Below are 19,016 nucleotides of genomic sequence, written 5' to 3' on the forward strand. Positions count from 1 at the left end.
TTTATCATGTGAAGCAGATGTTTTGCATCCTTGTCAAAACTCTGCTGCACCTATTACAGAAATGTGTTGCTGCCATGGAGCTTCTGTAGCGCAATGGATCTCTTGATGGCTGTCAGTATTTATATCATGTAAATTCAAGACTCTGAGCACACACTCTATGTTAATGAGAGGCCCTACTTGTGAAAGTGTCTGAATCTTTCTTCTGCACATCACAGCTGTGGTCATAATCATGCTAAGAGGCTTAGTCACTCTGAAGAACCCAAATGAGCACCTGCAGAGTGCATTCAGCATGTGTGGGCAGATCAATGACTTCAACAGACACATCATGATATATCTTTTACATTTTCAGCTAACAGGGGTGTTAAAGAACACATTTGTTCTTAGCTAATCCTTCTGCAAGAGGTGGATCTTTACTGATGTACTTATAATTGGTATGATATCATTATTGTTATGTATACCTTCAGCCATTCATCCATCCATCCACAACCCCTTTTCCCATTTTTTTACACATGTGGTCAGGGTGTCACTTCAACAGTAACAATCAACTAGAGCCAAGGTTCACACCACCGGACAGCTAGCCTTGCCTCGGCTGTTCTTCCATACCACAAGACTGACATGTACACTCATACCAATAGCCAATTTGGAGTGTCCAATCCGCCCACAGCAGAGGAAACCCATGAGAACACAGTATATGTCTTATTGTGAATATTGATTTTATATCTATTTGTCTCTCTCACTCTGTCCTCTACTTCCCTTTGTCACTATCCCTTTTCTATAACTTATTATGTTTGTTATATTATTTCTCTCTTTTTATTTTACCTTTATGTATAGCAGCTGCACAACAAAGCCAGTGACAAGGCCTAGGTCCTATGCTTCACTGACTGGGAGTGCCATCATTCACACTGGTGACAAGTTTGTTACCCACAAGGAACAGGTTGAAGAGATAGAAGAATGCCTGGGCGAGCAGCTGGATCCCCATATCAGCTACCTAGAAAGCTTCCCATTGCAACTGGTAGAGATGCATCACAGCTCAGCTCTGCCAGAAATACCTCAGGTATGACCTAGTGGGAAGGTGGTCAGAGTGGCCGTGGTTGGCCATGTAACCTAATGGATAAGGAGTCTGATTTTGGATTAGAAGATTGTAGGTTAAAAACTCGCTACGGTCATCTAAAAAGCAAGGCTAGAATTTTGAGGTGGGTTTGGCATAATGGTAAAGGTCTTTACCTCACAGATATAAGGTTTGATTTGGACCTCTGGGCATTGGTTAGGCTTGTATAAGTCTGTAGACTGATAGCCAAGTATTTACTTACAAGCCCATGAGTTCTGTCTGAGCTCCCCTTGGGGATTGCATGAATACTGTTATATAGGAAACATTACCACATGTTCCCCAGCCCATTGTAGTCCACCAGTTTGTATCAATGGCCTGTTGTATGTGCTGGTCAGTCCTGACCTCCACCAGTGTCTTCCCTTTGTTTGTATATGTCCCTGCCTCCAACTATCCTCCCCCTCCTGCAGTGTATTGGCACCTCCCCTGTCAGTCTTTGTCTCTGTTATGTGTTTTGTAGTTGGCCTGCTACGTATTCTCTACCTCTTACCAAACATTCACCTTCTCTTACATTCTTCTCCAGGTTTACTTCTAGGAAAAAATGGGTACCATCCACAAAAAAATTACCCTCCCTTCCATGCTCTTCTACCTCCTATTCATACCTTTCCTGTTCTCCTGAGTGTTACCCTTGTTTTTTGCCCCTCTTTATGACAGAGCACTTTTCCCATTTCAAACCTTTAATGTTTTTGTTTGCCTTTTTTTCGGCTTTTCTTGGTTAGGGTTCTCCACAGCGGAACTCCGGTCCACTAATGATTGGCAGTACATTTTTTATGGTGCCGAGTTGCCAGCCCGACACCCAACCTTTAGCGAAGGCACACCCATTCACGCCTGTTTGTCTGAGGCCACTCTACCATGGGGAGGACATGCAGACACTACACAGAAGGCACTCCAGCTGAGAATCGAACGGGAGAACCTCTTGCTGTGAGGCGACAACGCTACCGCTGCACCACCGTGGCTTCTATAAACATATATAAATATTAAAGAACTCAATGAATAAATAAATAAATAAATATCATTAAGAAAATGGTCAGTATTTAAGCCATGATAGGATTCATCAAAATATCCTTTAATATAATAAAAAAAAAACAGATTTAAGCAGTGCACTGGCCCCTTTAAAGTAACAAGACACATTTCTGACATTCTCACTTCTTAGCTTATGTGAATATGCTGAGGCACGTACAGCTTGCACGCTCTGCACTTATTTTCATTTGACTCCATCGCCATTAATGCATATTTCCCTCTCTCCCCATGGGTTTACTACTTAGCTGCGACTATCTTCTTCTGCTTTCGGCTTCTGTCATTAGGGGTCACCACAGCAGATCATTCATCTGCAGAATGAGTAACAGTATAGTTTTACGGTGTCAAGTTGCCAGCCTGGCATCCAACCTTCCTCTGAAGGCACACACATGCACACACTCACACCTAGGGCCAATATAGAGTGTCCAATCTACCTGCAGCATGTCTTGGGAATGTGGGAGGAAACTGAAGAACCAGGAGGAAACCCACATGAACACAGGGAGGACATGCAGACTCCACACAGGAGGCAACCCAGCCAAAAACTGAACCGGAGAACCTCTTGCTGTGAGGCGACAGGGCTAACTGCTGCATCACTGTAATGCCCACTTAGCTGTGATTATAGCAGCATGTTTTCTCTTTGCTAATTGATAATGAACTCTGGGTACCCCCATGCTCCCAGATCAGTACCTATGGAAGGCAACCTGCCATTTTGAACACCATATGCAACTGAAAATGTAAACCTTCACTCCATACTTAGGTACCTGTATAATATGATGGCAAACTCCAAGTGCTACATTTGTATTTTTGTGATATGTTGAAAAGGCTGGATCAAGAAGGGTGAACTCAATGAGTACTTGATAAAGTGAAATAGCAGATTGTAAAGAATGCTGCCCCAGGGGAAATATTGCCAAAGCTATTAACACATTTGAAGGAAACACTTACATTTGAATTGGCATAATAAAAAGCAATGAAATCAAAACACTGCTGGAAAGTTAGGACAGTCCTTTAATGTCATTAGGCTAAGTGGTATCCTATGCTGTAAGAACCAAGGCAGAGGCAGACCTATTATACACTGAAGAGTTTAAGTATTAAGTCTGGAGATGAAAGGGATGAGAGGGAAACACTACCTGTACTGCTGCAGAAACAAGGCAAGGCAGACATCTGAATCTTTGGGCACTTTATGTTTATTTGAAATCCCTTGCTACATTCTACACAGTACCATTTTTTAAACATGGAAGATATTTTTGCATTCTTAAGTGGAAAGAAGTGTTTCACTAAGACTGGGTTGCACAAGCAAACATCAAAACCTTGACATTGTTCTCACTCTTCTTTCTCTGATTCTTGTAAGCCATCACCTCCTCATCCTCCAGCAGATTGTTTTTCATCCCTCCCTTCCATGCTACCCCCTTAGGAGGTTTCGTCTCTTCAGATTTACATTTTCAGTACCCTTTCTAATCGACCAGTAGCACAAATGAGAGACACACGAGTGAGAGGCTGTTATCCAGGCAGGCCATAGATCTTTGATCCCTATCATCCCTTTGGAAGCTTTACATGCATAGTGTCATGAGAGAATACAGTACCAGACCAATGGTAGGTGTAGTGTTATGTGCTGCTTGGTAGACCAAAGCCCTCCCTAGGTCCGTGTGCTGCATGCATTACACCTATCCTCCAAAGGGTATCAGTAGTCTTCTCCTCTCCCCAAAATAGATGAAATGGTGTTGGCCACTCACTCTCATCCCCTCCAGGCCAGCTCTTCTAGTACCTGCGCCACTAGCTGATCTAGAATCAACTTGGTGATAGTCAGGACCTCACCACTCTGTGCTAGGAAGCCAGATGCTTCAAACCAATTTTTGACCAAACACATAGAAAAGGGCTATTGAGATAAAACAGACTGATGCTGGGAGTGGAATCTGCACATGCTCCCAGGAATCCCAAAAGCACAGCATTACCTGGACAACTTACTGGTGACAAAGTATAATGACAAGGACCATCCAAATAATTTAAAACAAGTATGGCACAGGCTAGGGTACTATGGATGCAAAATTGATTAAGAAAAATTGAAAATCTTTAAGAGAGGAAATAGCATGCTATGGGCATGTTTCTGACCAAAATGAGCTGCATAAATTACCAGACAAATTTGAGTTTGTGCTAATGGTGTCTGGATTTAAAGAAGGTTTGCCACTGTAGTCCTACATTGGGACACAGAGTTACTATCAAAGATTGTTGCCTAATCTTTCTATTCACTTTATACTTAGTGAAGGCTTTACTACAGAAGGATTCAGTGTGGGACTAGACAGACAATTTTGAATGGGCAACCAAGGGAAAAAAGGACATAAACCTCCTCAAATGAGATATTATGAATGTCAGCTCACTTGTGTCTACATAATTAGTATGTGATTTTTTCACATAAAAGAACTGGAGTTGCTTCATCTAATAAGGCCCAGGATAGTATAGAAACACATCAGTTTTGGACTCTACTTTCTAACAACAGATTAAAAATATTAATCTCAGAATGACTGAGAAGCCTTTAGTTTTTTATGGTGATGTATTGGTTTCATTGGTATCCTTATGAAAGATTTCTGCTAATGATGAATCACCTGCCACTAAACTCAGGTTTCAGTTCTTGAAAAGATACTTTGTAAATAAGCATAGCTAGACTTTGGTGCTATCCTGTTTTTCTATGGTGGGGGGCAACATTGTTGTAATACTGTGCATAAAGGAATAAAATAACATAATAATGCTTATGAGCAGTCCAGCTTACTTTATGAAAAGCCACAGGATCTAAGCAGTAATGAACAACCACAAATATGTTAAACCAGTCATTAATGGCACAACTGTTGTTTAATTTGAACATTTACAAAGAGACACTCAGTGACCATATCATGCATAAACTGGTGGTAGTGGGTGGCTAAGAAGTGACAGCTTTTGCTGTGTAGAAGAAAAAACCTGTCTGTGTACCAAGATATGCAAGTGTGTATATCCAGTGTGGTCATTCTAGTGAAACTGCATTTTAGACTAAAAGAGACAATCTATAAGGAGCATTTTAGCAGAAGCAAAGTGAAATCTCTAGCAAGAAATCACATGTGGTTCCTGGGACTAAACATATAAATTTAAGAACCCACTTACAACTTTATCAGAAGCAAGTAATTTAGTATTGGTAGAGCTGTCACACAGATATAAGTGGTCACCAGATCTATGTCTGTGTCTATCAACAGGTCATGGGAGTGGTCAGTAAATCTATGTCTGTGGCTATGCACAGGTATTGAAGGCCCGTTTAAGGATAGTATATTTCTTATTTGAATGGCTCCTCATTCAGGTGGGCCAGAAGTGGTTTCCATGGCATCAGCTATTTCACAGAAAGCAATAGCAGTTCTAAAGACAATATTCTGGTGCTCTCTCATTCAGCTACCAATGTGCTGGCAGTGAGATCTTAAAGAACAAATAAATAACCACAACATAAACTGGACAATTTTTGCTTGTGTACAGGAATATCTTGCAAGAAAACACAAATTAAACATCTGCCATGCTATTTCTGAAAGGTGAGCTCACAACTGGATTTATTAAAACCTAATATGCAAAGATGTACTAAAGAACATTTATTTTTATTTTATTTTATTTATTTATTTAACACTTGTGTACTGGGAAAGTCAGACTGGGACAGAGCCCCATTTTCAGCAGAGATCCTGGGGAGAAATACTCCAGATGCATGTCTTTGGAATGTGAGAGGAAACAGGATCACCCACAATAAATCCATGCAAACACAGGGAGGACATGCAGACTCTGCACAGAAGGTGCCCCAGCCAAGAATCAAATCAAAGAACCTCTTGCTGTGAGGCAGTAACACTAACCACGGTCATCACTGTACCACCCAAAACAATTTCTAAGCATGCATGACAAGCCCTTATAAGATTTCTGCAAAAGCCAATATTTAGTAGCAATGGACTTTCAAAATGCTGAATGGCATCAAAATTATAGTCCTATAAGAAGTGGGCCTTTAAATGCTCAATGCATGGCCCTGCTCTGTGGCATAGATTGATAAAGCCATGACAACGGCCCATATTGCCCATGTTTGATTATGGCTTTCTCATCTAGAAATGAGAAAAGAATCTTTGGCTCATTGCACTAATGATACCTGCAAAAGTGCAGGTGACTCACTCAGAGTCAGAGCCTAGAAAAATCACACTGCCTATATCTCGGACTAGTATGTGTGACAGCACACATGTGTCCTTGTGTGCAGCAGTCCTGGAGCCTGCAGAAGGCTGACAATTGCAGAGGGTTAGGTCCTTAAAGCAAAAAACATCATTTCTTTAATAGATAACAACACTCCTCTTAGTGTGCTTGTCTGTCAACCCTAGGGAATGGATGGGGTATAGGCTTCTTGACAAAGAAATACAAATGGTACAACTGAGTGACTGGAGATGATGGCGAATGATGAGAAAGGGATGGTTTAAAAACAATGAACAAAGTAACTACAATAGGTATGTATGCCAAATATGGCACATCAGTCAGTTTGTCAGCCTGCACAACACAGCCAAGTTCGATGATGAGCATCAGAGTCTTCTTCTTCTCCAGGTCACCCTGATCATCTGCCTACCAACTGCTCCTCTCCTTTTTTTCCTTCATTGCAAGGGTCCAGCTTACCATCAAGACCTGAGGCAATTCCCAAACATGCAGACAAATGAGAGTAGGACAGCTATAAATAGGTTCATAGGGTCATAGGTCCATAGGTGTTTCCTAGGCTAATAATCACATGAGCATTTATAAGCCTAGCTATGCATTTCAAATCTCTGACAGGTTCTGGTAGCCTTGATAAGTGTAAGCAGGGGACTGGAAGATGAATCATTTGCAGGCTGCCTGTGTCCTTTAGGGTCATAGGTGCCAAACCAGGGATCCATTCCCTGTTCCCTATCCAATTGTCCAAGTTACACTTGAATTAGGTTAGGGAGAAACGCTGCTTCACATGAATGGGGAGCTGGTTCCAAAGAAGGGGTAGTCTCTGGTATATATACCTGTCTCTCCAGTCGGACCTATTTATATCACAGGCAAGATTTAAGACTTTAGAATGGGTAATTCTGGTTCTGTTTCTTTTGCATATATGTAGGAGGTCCATCAGGGGTAGGTCTGACAATGCCTTGTATGTCAGGGATAGATCTCTCCTCAACAGCCTGTAGGAGACAGACTACAAGGAAAGGGCTTTGAGACTGCTTGCAGAGGACATGTTACTTATGCCCTGTATTATTTTAGTGAAGAACCTCTGTGGATGTTCCAGTTGTTGGAAGTGCCTAGTTAGGTATATACCAAAGGGGGCATTGACATTACTGTACGGGGTGAGCAGCACTCTCCAATATTAGTGAGGATCATATCCAATACATTTGCTCTCCTGATTGGCATATTGACAGTCTGGTCCAAGCAGTTTGTGTTTGCAAAATTCAGAACTCTCTGTGCCTGCAGATTTGGTGGCAGATATGATTGAATATGGTATTGGGTTACGTGCGAAGTGTTTTCAATCAGTTTAAATACATGTTATGGGTTTCTTGGGTCATAGAGGGGGACTATAGCTTGCACGGAAGTGGCAAATGAGTGTCTCCAAGGTGGAAAATTATGCAGGTCAGCTCTAGCAGCAGCTGCATTGTCCTTAGTTAGAGTAGGAGATTTACTTTCTCTGCCTTCCTCTGGCTACAAAGAAGCCTGATCAAGGAAAATTCTCACATTACTTACAACTGATCCAGGCACACCTCTAAACAAGTACCAAACCTGGTTATAGCATCCCATGCTGCTTTGTCAGTTGTTGTCCCTGTTTATTATGCTTCCTTGGAGTATCCATTATCAGAGGGGTATCAGTATTTAACTGGAATGGATAGCCTCTTGCATCCCTGGATACGTGAGCTGGTGATGGGCACTCATTCACATACTTCCTTTGAGGCTCCTCCAGTGCCTGGGTCACTATCTAAACCTAAGTTATCTAGTGCTTTATCCCTGGGCACCATGAACCAGCTGTTTCCTGATCCACATCTTACTTGAATATATCTAGATTATCAGTACCATGACCACATAATGATGAATATACCCAAGCTATGACTAGAGAATGATGAATATCTCCAACCATGGCTAAAGAGTGATGACTGTCTACAGCTATGAATAGAATGACCAGAGACTGACTGTCCTGAGCCATGGCCAGGGTATGACGACTGTCCTGAGCCATAATTAGACAATGATAAATGCCCCCGAGCTATGATCAGAATGACTAGAAAATGATAAGTATCCCAAACCATAACAAGAAAATGATGACTGTCCCAAGCCATGGCAAGAGAATGATGAACATTCCAAGCCAGGAATATAATGACCAGAGAAAGATGACTGTCCTGAGCCATGATCAGAAAATGATAAATATCCTGAGCCATGATGAAAATGACCAGACAATGATGACTGTCCTGAACCATGACTAGAATGACCAGAAAATGACTATCCTTAGTCATGAAAGAAAATGATGAATATCCTGAGTCATGACTAGAATGACTGGAGAATGATGGCTGTCCCGAGCCATAACCAGAAAATGATAAATATCCCAAGCTATTTCTAAAATGACCAGAGAATGATGTCTACCCTGAGCCATGGCTAGAATAACTAGAGAATAACTGTACTGATCCATCACTAGAGGAGAGAAGGACTCTTCTTAGTCATGAACATAAAATGGTGAATGTCCTGAGCAATAACTAGAATGACCAGAGAAGGATGACTGTCCCAGTCCATGACCAGAGTGACCTCAATGGTGAATGTTCTCAGCCATGACCAGAGAATAAAGAAAATCCTGGCCCATGACTAGAATGACCAGAGAATGATAACTATCCTGTGTCATGAGCAGAGAATGATGAGTGTCCTGAGCCATGATCAGAATGACCAGAGAATAAATGTCCTGACTGCTGAGCCATGATCAGACATTGATGACTGTCCTTTGCCATGAACAGAGAATGATGAATATCCCATGCCATGACCAGAAAAGGAAAGATGTTCCACAACATGACCCACGAATGATGGAAGTCTCAGTCTATGACTCAAAATAGAATCCTGATCAGGCAACCAGACATGCAACAATCCAGTCCAGTCCACCCACAAGGATGGGAGGCCAGTACCAAGGTTCCTGAGGGATACCTGGGCAAGTGTCCAGACCAGAATCCACTGATAGTTTACATATTCAGGCACTTCCAATGTGGTACAGTTAAAGCTCCAGAAGGCTCTACCAAACAGCTCGCAGTGACTATAGCAGTCAGATAGCATGAGAAACTGCAAGGATGTTATCGTGAGCACTGCAGAAGCCCTGGTATATTGTGAGGGTGCTGGTCTGAGCACAGCAAAGGCATTGATGATTTACATAAACATTATAATGATAATGTAGGAAACTCCCACTTGAAAATTATGATAAAGGAGTGCATGTTATAATTTTTCAGTTGAGAAGAAATGTATAATAAGTGAAGATTCAAACAATACTGTTCTGTATTGCACTGATGCTTTTCCTATCAAACTCCTAACAGGCACTTATCAAACTGCACACAACTGTCACTGTAGTAGAGCATAATGCCTGCTGGCAAGTAACCCTCTTTATATAGTATAGGGGTCTACCTTAATTTGTTGACTGGAGAAGTAGTCGACATGTACATTGAACTGGAAACATTGAAACTCAAGAGTATCAACAGACAGAAAAGGTTTGCTTAAAATATTTTTTGCAGGAATTTTGCCCTTTCTCCACTATAATGCAATGTCACAGTTAGAATATATAGGGGGTGTGGAGGGTGCAGGAGGTCTTAGCCCCCCTTGAAAAAATGTTTTATACTTACTTTTTATGTTCATCAATATTCTGGAGTTCAATGTTTCCGGTTTGACATTGTGCTTGTCAGCTATTCGACAATTTATTATAGATTCATCTTTTAGTAATATGTATATCTTCCTGGTACTGAATTAGCGAGGAGGGAGTGTCTTTCATTCTCCTAAATGCAGGTGCTTTGTGCATACATAAGCATGTGAGCACACTTCTAAGGAAGCAGGGAAACATGCACAGCAGAGCTTCTAGTGCCATATTTTCATTTAATCTAATTCTGTTATGCAGCCTAAAGAAAACAAACAAGCAGAAGTGGATGTTTTCTTTTATAAAATCTATACTGGTCAAAGAAAGACTTGAAATCACTTGCAGCTACTTTCTGTAATAAAATCTGGTTTATTCTAAGAAACAGTATCAAGTTATCCTTTTTCCAAATCTTTTTTTTTTTTTTTTTTTTTACAAGGATTGGTATGATTGAACATAAGTAATATTGCTTATCAGGCCTGAGAGCATCCTGTTCCATTAGGTTCTTGTTATTTTCCACTTGGGTATCTGCCAAACTTCACATGATCTATATTTAAACAGTGTGACTGGATGCTTTAACTGAAGAAATGAATTATATTGGACATTCTTTTATGCTTAGCAAACAAAATGGGGGCCAGTGGTCGATCAGGGTTAAACCCATATCTACAGCAGTAGACTCAGCCTGCCATACCAAGGTCCGATCCCTGAGCTAGTATTACGCTTTGCTCTCACTCTTGGAGCAACGAACTGCAGCTCCAATAATTCATTAACTACACCCTCATTAATTCAGACATGGGCTTAACAATTGGGATCTGACAATTCTAATTAGCTTTTCCCCAACATCTTTATTAAGCAGATCACTTGGTATTAATAGCACGTAGTCAGTTGGAGACTAATTGTCTCAAATTACCATGATCTCACTTGATAGCAAATGTCTAGTTTCTGGAAATATGTCTTTGTTTTCCAACAAGAAATTGTGTGTAATTTTACTACCTACAGCTGCAAAAACAATTTGCATGCATTAACCAGTCAGATATAATAACAAATATAAAAGTTTAGGCAACATAATACAAGAGAGGGTAATGTACCACACAGCTGCACACACTGAGCTGCTATTCTCAGGCAGAAAAAAGAAGGAAAAAAACAAACACTTGATTGACATGTGGCTTGTAAGCTTAATTGTGTTATCACTCTGCTGTGTGATTGATGTTATTTCCAGGGCAATATGTTCATGGCATTGCAGTAAGCACTTCTCTGCAGCACTGCCTTTCTCCAGCACTGTAACTCCTCACTCATGTTTTCTGTTCCACCTCACTGTACATCTCACAATGCACTTCAGGGAGTTATTGTGAGCCCACACTGCATCCATACTTAATTTATGCAGATACAATTCAGTTCAATTCAGGTATAGATTGTAAGACCATTTTTTAACCAACCACAGTCCTCCTTTCAGTGAAGCATGAAGTACTCTGACTATCATAAGACTATGTCATCTGCTAAGCTATATTATAATTGGCTTCCCACTAACCACCCATGCTATTAACTAAAATCAAAGAATTAATGGGCCGCCTGCACTTAATGTTTGATGCAAATGCAGCTAACACCCTTTATAAATGAGCTACTTGTTCCCTGTAATATGTATTATCTAGTATTGCTAAGTAGAGTGCAAAGAAAAGCATTCTGTTAGCCATTATCTGCCTTAGCGGCAGTCTGCGCACTGACCTCAGGGGTTGTCACATGACTGCAGCTTAAGCATACCTGGTAACTATCCAGTCTTTCAGTCATTGTTATTGTCACTGACGGCAAAACTCCTATGGTCTAATGACACCAGTAACGCTAGATATATAAAAAACTTAACTAGACATTTTTTGCTCCATAAAGCCTGCATTCTGCTGAAGAAATCAAGAATATAAATAAAATGTACATATGCCTACTTCTTAAGATTGGTATGATTTTTTTTAATAAGTCAGGCCCTAAAACTATTTATGATAAAAATAATGATTTCCCATATGATAATAATAATCAGAATACACATCTGGATTTCAGGGACAATTATTTTATTTTATATCAATTTTTTGAACTGGGTTAAAACACTGATCATAACTGCCCAGATTCAGTTTTAGCCTGGTCAAACAAGCAAAATACAGTAGAACTGTACCCTTAGAAAAACAAAGACAGAACAGAACACAGAGGCAAAATACTGTGATAAGCAGAAGCATAAGGACAGACTAGCATATAGGCTATATACAGCTATTTGCAAATAGGTTTAATTGTAAAAGGTTGTGTATAGGTATGTGTTAGGCTTTGAGCAGTTAAGGAAGGTAGTTAGTAAGAGGCAGACAGCTTTAGAAGTAATCAGGTAGTGTTGCTGGAAGGGTTAGGATGGCATTTGGCTGTTAGTTTAAGATGAGCTTTAAGGGGTGGATGAAATTAATTGAAAGTATGAAGTTCATTCTTTAATACTGGGGGAGAGATTCCCAAAGTCTGGGATCAAAGAAGAGAAAAAATGTGATCTGTGCAATGAAGCTTGAGAGTTTGTAGACAGGGATCTGAGCTGGTGTGGTTTCTGCTGAGGTGTGTGTGTGTGTGTGTGTGTGTGTGTGTGTGTGTGTGTGTGTGTGTGTGTGTGTGTGTGTGTGTGTGGAGGGGGGGGTCTTGTACCCGTTTTGAGGAAAATGTAAGTAACCTGCAGATTCTATTTTCTATTGTTTGAATATGTTTGGTGCTTCTTTTTGATACTGATGTTATTAATGGAAGTCCATATTTCAATTGGGCTAGAAGGATGTCTTTTATGTTCTAGTGGCTTTCGACAGGATAATACTATTTTCCTTCGATAACAGAAGTCTCTGACTTGACATTTCCTTGCTAAAATAAAATTAAATGCAACAAGTAAAAACATTTTCATTCCACTGCTTATTGAACTACACCCAAAATGAGCACAGATTTTCTCCTGAACTAAATGGTAACCACTGCTTTCCAAGTACCCATTATACCTGTCTGAGGTAAAATACATCGTGACTATCAGCATGTTCCTTCCAGGTATGAGTTGTGTTGTGTTCGCTAAATACAGGCATGTGTTTGACCGTTTATAGTGGTCTTTTTTTCTATTTTGATCACCTGACTGAGGAACCAGGTAGTACAGGCCACATTAAATTAAAGAGTTCTGCTTATTACAACAGGAATATAAACATTATGCTAGTGTACCAGGGATTAAAGCTGAATGACTTGTTGACCCATGAGGATAAAGCTTTCTCCTGACTTATTGCTGGCATCTGTGTAGACTTTTCTGTCTTTGTAAAATCTGCAGGTTCTCTGCCTTAATACCTCTCAAATGAACCTTGCTGTTCATCATTCTGATAGGGTTTGTTACACGTTCATTGTTAGAAATTCTTTTAAGAAATGTCCATGGTAAATAATACTGACTCATAATAACTTAGCAAATACATTTTTGTAAAAATTAACAAACAGTTATTAGCTATGTTATGAGCTTGCTTATTAGTAGAAAGTGTTCCATATTTTACCCATTTGTTTGATACTGCGAGAGGTAGTGTTCTACAGTTTGGAGACAGAAGGTTGAGAGCTAAGCCCCTCTGTTTGTGTAAATGTTTTTTCTCTATGAATATGGCATCATGGTATTGGCTACTCTCTCTCCCTGTTTAGTTGTATTTCTCACTATTTGCTCATGGCTGAAAAGGTTCTACACTAGGTCACTTCACATACCAAGTCAACACATCCAAACATTTAATTAAGGTATGAAGATCACATCAACTTTGACTTTATTTAAGTGCTTATTTCTTAGCCACTATTCATAAATAAATGTGAAACACAAGAATGTAATACAGTAACCTACAGAAAGAACATTCCACAACTATATAATTCTTCAAAGCAAATGCTCTATGAGTGCAATATATTTGGTTGGTACAAAAATGCAGTAAACAAGTTCTGAAAGAAGATGGGATTTAAACAGTTTGTAAACCAAAGTATTGCATTCCTTAAGTCTCTAAAAACAACCAAATAAATTCATACAGTAACTCAGGTGGTAGAACAAAATATAAAAAGCTGTAGTAACAAAACTGTTTATGATCAAATTCAGCTTAACCATGCCACCCTCATCCCCAGGCTACCTGCTGTCAATACAATAAAAATAATGCAGCAACATGTTTCCATTTTGCCAAATTCAAGACTACTTAGGATCCCAAAAATCTGATCCACTGCACTAAGTCCCAAGCAAAATGAACAAAGCATGGAGAACTCAATGCCAGTTTAACAAACATTCAAAAACAAGCAACCCATGAATATATGAAAGTATGCACAAGTGGCAAGCAGGAATGGCAACACAAGAGGGAAATCACCCACAAAAGGCCAAACAAATTCTGCTGAAAAAGAAACTATACAGAAAAAGAGAGGCTTTGTACAGGAACCCCATCCTCATCCTCTGCTGTAGTCTAAAACTGTGATTGCTCAGAAATGTATACAGAAGGTCACTATAGATTGTGTGGAGCTGGAGACAGTATGGTCATTATTTATGTAACTTTCATGGCAAATCAGACCTCAGTGGTGTGCAAACAAGATGACTATAACTGGTCTAAGGAAAGTATACTGTCTAGGAGCAACAAGTTGAAATATGTGCTTGTGATTGTAATTTTTTTTAAAATTTCCCCACAATCAACCATCACACTTGTATACACAGGTAGTTAACTTTTGTGAGTAAGGGTAAGGAGGTGTATTGTATCTATAGACAGTATATATACATATATACATATATATATATATATATATATATATATATATATATATATATATACGTGTGTGTGTGTGTGTGTGTGTGTGTGTGTGTGTGTGTGTGTGCGTGTGCGTGTGTGTGTCCTATAGCAATAGATTGAATTATATTACTAAGGCCATTTGTTCTCTACCTTTGTCTCAGTCTAATAGCAGGGGGCAGACAGTACGTGACTGTTTTTGGAAGGTAAGGATGATGTAGATGAGTATATGTTTTGCAGCAAAAGCTGAAAATACATGCCTGTGGCCATATGCTATTTTACTTTCATCCCAATATTACATCAGAGGGATATACAGAAGATTACTATCTTGTTTTGTTTTTGTTTTTTGTTTTTTTCGGGGGGGTGTAGGGAGGCAGAATCTGTTCTTTGATATAACTTATGGAGCCTTCCAAGATTTGTCTTGTCTGTTCATAAGGAACTACTATTTAGTTGGCTTTCAACATTAAGCATTGGGCATAGCTTCTTACTTGTATTTAAAAAAAAGACTGAATTTTTATCCTTACTTGTGAATTTTGTTCAAACCTTCACTAGATCAAAAGGTTAAAAAAAGTTTTAAAATGCAACTCAGAGTACCTAGAACACTTATGGCTTCTGCTGGACTAGCAACCCCCACATCCCCAAGTTAAATCAGTTACTTCAATAGTAGTTATTACAGAGTATTCTTAGCCAGTTGAGGTGTGTTTAAAGGCTGTAAGAAAAAGCTGAATTGTAAGACAAAGTATAAAAAAAACAAAAAGTAATCTGTGCGAAAAATCTGAGTTGTAAGGCAATATATGAAAAAAATAAGAAAGAAGTAAACTGTGAGGATAGTGTGGGGAGGCGAGGATGGAGCAGGGGAAACTAAAGTGGCATGGGGGATAAAGGGGGACCACTGTGTAGTTGGGTGGCATCATGATGTGTTTTATTCTGTGCTTCACTTCACCTAAGGCTGACTCCGTTGATCACAACTGGACATCTGATGTGCTAGAATGAATGGGTACTGAAGCAGGCTCTGGATGAAAGTAACTGGCCCCACCTGTTGTTTGAGCTCTGATTAACTGTCTTTGACCTGCCATAGTATAACCCTGCCACATTCCAGTTAGCTTGACCCACTCATTTACTTACTGCAGCCCCCTTGCATTGAAGTCACCAGATCCCATGGCTTGACAGAGAGTGTTTTGAATTCTGCTCAAGAGGTGAAGTTAAAATACTTCCTAACTGAACCTCCTTAGAATAGTCTTTCAGTGAGGTTCCCTTCTCTTCAGTTATACTAGTCACTTCTACTCCTTGCTTTGCATACTTTCTACTCTGCAACATTTTAGTGTTCAAGCCCCTTTATTCTACTGTTCATTACCAAATGTTAATAGGCATGCATGTGAACTGATGACTGCTTTGATTAAGGCAAATAAAACAATAATTGAAAAGAAAATGAGTAAAAGAGATTCAAGAAATTGATAAAAATACTGAGAAATAACCTTTTGTTTACGACAGCATATGAACTTAAATACGAGGCAACATTTGATAAAGTAGAGAAATATTGTGAATTAAACATAAAAACCTTGTTAGGGACAAAGCTGATTATGCATCTGGTACTGAATACATTGACCGCCTTATCACCTTCCTCTACAACAAATATAATCCTCCAAATCAGTTAATGGACAGACAGATCTTAATAATCTTGACACTCTTGATAAAATAACAGATGACAATTCATCTCATTTTTAGATATGACTGTACAGCCTTCAACACTACTGCATTCAGAGAGGTTAGCCAGCCAGACATACCCGCAGATAACACATAGTTCCAGGAATGTACAAACACAGAGGGAAGTGAGAGCACTGAGGCAGATGAATTATTCAGTGAGAAGCAGGTGGAGAGGACAGAATCACCAATACTACAGGAGGTAACTCAGAACTGCATGGACAGTATTGAACTGTCTGGCATTGTTCATAGTGAGAGTGATTTACGCATATTTAATTACAATGATTTAATCATAACTAATGTTTATTTTAGTATATTCAAAGTGGTTTCAGTTTTGTCCTTGCTCAATCTGCTTCATCACATATGCTGTTAGATTTAAAAATATTTACTCACAAATTAAATGTATCATTAGTGTCTGAGAATACGAATGGTAGCACTGAGACAGGAATGGGTTTAAAAGGAATAGTATCAAAAACTCTTCACTGCATCCTACAGTAGTCATGTATGAAAAATGCTTGTGAATATGAACTGAGAAAAGTTAACAAGAGAAAGCTATTTTGGTTTAATTTGTCACAAGACACAAGGGAGTTACTGGCTATAATTTCCAGAGACAAGCAGTATTGGTTCATAAAACCTAACAAGGTGAGGTAGATTAGTCATTATGAACTATGACAACTATGTGAATAAGATGTATTGTATTTTTCTGAACAGTAAAACTTATTTTCAGACTTCTCTCAATGAATTGAATAGTGTGTACAGAAATATAGATGATACTAGAGGATATTTAATTAAAATATTTAAGTAAAGTCATTCATAAAGATTTGTTTAATTTCTTGACTGTTAAAAAGACAGTCATTTTAAGTATTTTTGATATACCCAAGATCAGTTTATGACCCACCTATGCATCATATAGTGGACATCAGTGGGTCTAAGATACAGCCACTAGCTATTTTTATCATTTTTTAAACTGAAAGGTTTTATGTATATATTGCCGGATCTAGGGCGTTTGCTCAAATAAGCAAACATCCAAATCCATAATAACCAAACACACTTTAACGAAAGCACTTTTATTAAAAAAGCGCTTTTGTTAAAGCGTGTTACAAAAGAAAAAAACACGACCTTAACATTTTGGCTGGGGGGCTTTGTCCCCCCCTGCACCACCCCCATGTGGGGGGTTGTGCCCCCCACACCCCCTACTTTAATATTCTCCCTCCAAGACCACACTATAGTGGGGAAAAGGGAATTTTCCCTTACCCGCACCGTAGTACAGCCTCGGCAACAGGCATACTTATGCAAAAGTGCTTCTTCTGTGAAAAGCACTTTCTCGTAAGTATGCCCAGCCGTCTGGGTTTCGGTCGCTTGCTCATTCGAGCAAACGTCCGGAACCCATATTGCCTTATTTGTTGAAAAATTCTTTGCAATTTTTAAAGAATGCTAAGGATGACCTGTTGATCCTGGATTTTAAATCTGTTACTGTTAATGTAATTGATTTGTTTTCAGTTATTCCCCACAACACAGGTTTAGAATGGTTCAGCAACATGGTCCCACAACTAGATTTTATTGGTACTGTGATCTTTAGATTAAAGAAACAGATTCATAGAAACAGTACTAGAAAATTATTTATTTATTTATTTATTTATTTATATATATTTTTTTGTTTTGTTCTTTGTTTTTTTGTTTTTGAAGAAGAGTATTATGTAGAGCATATAGATATCAATACAGGGGCTGCGTTTGCCCCAATTTATGCAAATATTGTTCTTAAATTTGGGGAAAACAAGTTTGGTTTCTCCCAAAATTCTCCAAATTTTGGAAATTTTATAGAGCTTGATGACATTTGTTTTGGTCTGGAACTAAAACTGACTTAAAATAATTTATAGTCTTCCTAATAGTACTGCATACTAAGTTTCACTTATAATCTTAATGAAGATTACTTAGAGTTTTTGCATATTAAGCTAATGAAAAATAATGTTGAATTCTCTTTCACAATTTTTCATAAACTCACTTATTCCAACACATTCTTATTTTTAATAGCCACCATCCCTTGCAGAAAAAAAGAGTTTAGTTAAGAGCCAGTTTGTCAGGATGATGCAAATTTTATTTAGTTATTTTTATTTATTTACATTTGTTGACCAGGAGAGTCCGACTGGACACAGGTCCATTTTCAAATGAGGCCCGGGGAGAAAAGCCCCACATTAAGTATTACTTACATTATACAGTTAAAAAACATAGCATTTAAAATATAGACATTAGTCCACCTAAAGACATAAGACAAGAATAAAACATAGATGTAAAACAGCTGTAAAACATAGTGCAATTTCAAAATATGGTGGCATATACTAAACATGGTTACAAATGTAGTTGAGATTCATCAGTGAACAATTGATGCAATTTGTTTTTGAGGTACATAACAGCCATTAGCAGTTGTTGCTACAAGAAGTTAGCACTATGTGGTAGGTAGCTGGGAACATGAGTAGCCAAGCTTGCTAAGAGTAGGTTGTTGATAGGGGGCCGAGAGTGGTAGTGGGTGTGTGAAGTGGATCGTATGGGGGTTACAAGGGCATATCTGGCAAGTTTTTAAGTGTGATTTTAGTAAGGA

Source organism: Protopterus annectens, chromosome 13.part0, assembly GCF_019279795.1.
Source record: "Protopterus annectens isolate FY-2018-M chromosome 13.part0, PAN1.0, whole genome shotgun sequence".
In the NCBI taxonomy this organism is placed as follows: Eukaryota; Metazoa; Chordata; order Ceratodontiformes; family Protopteridae; genus Protopterus; species Protopterus annectens.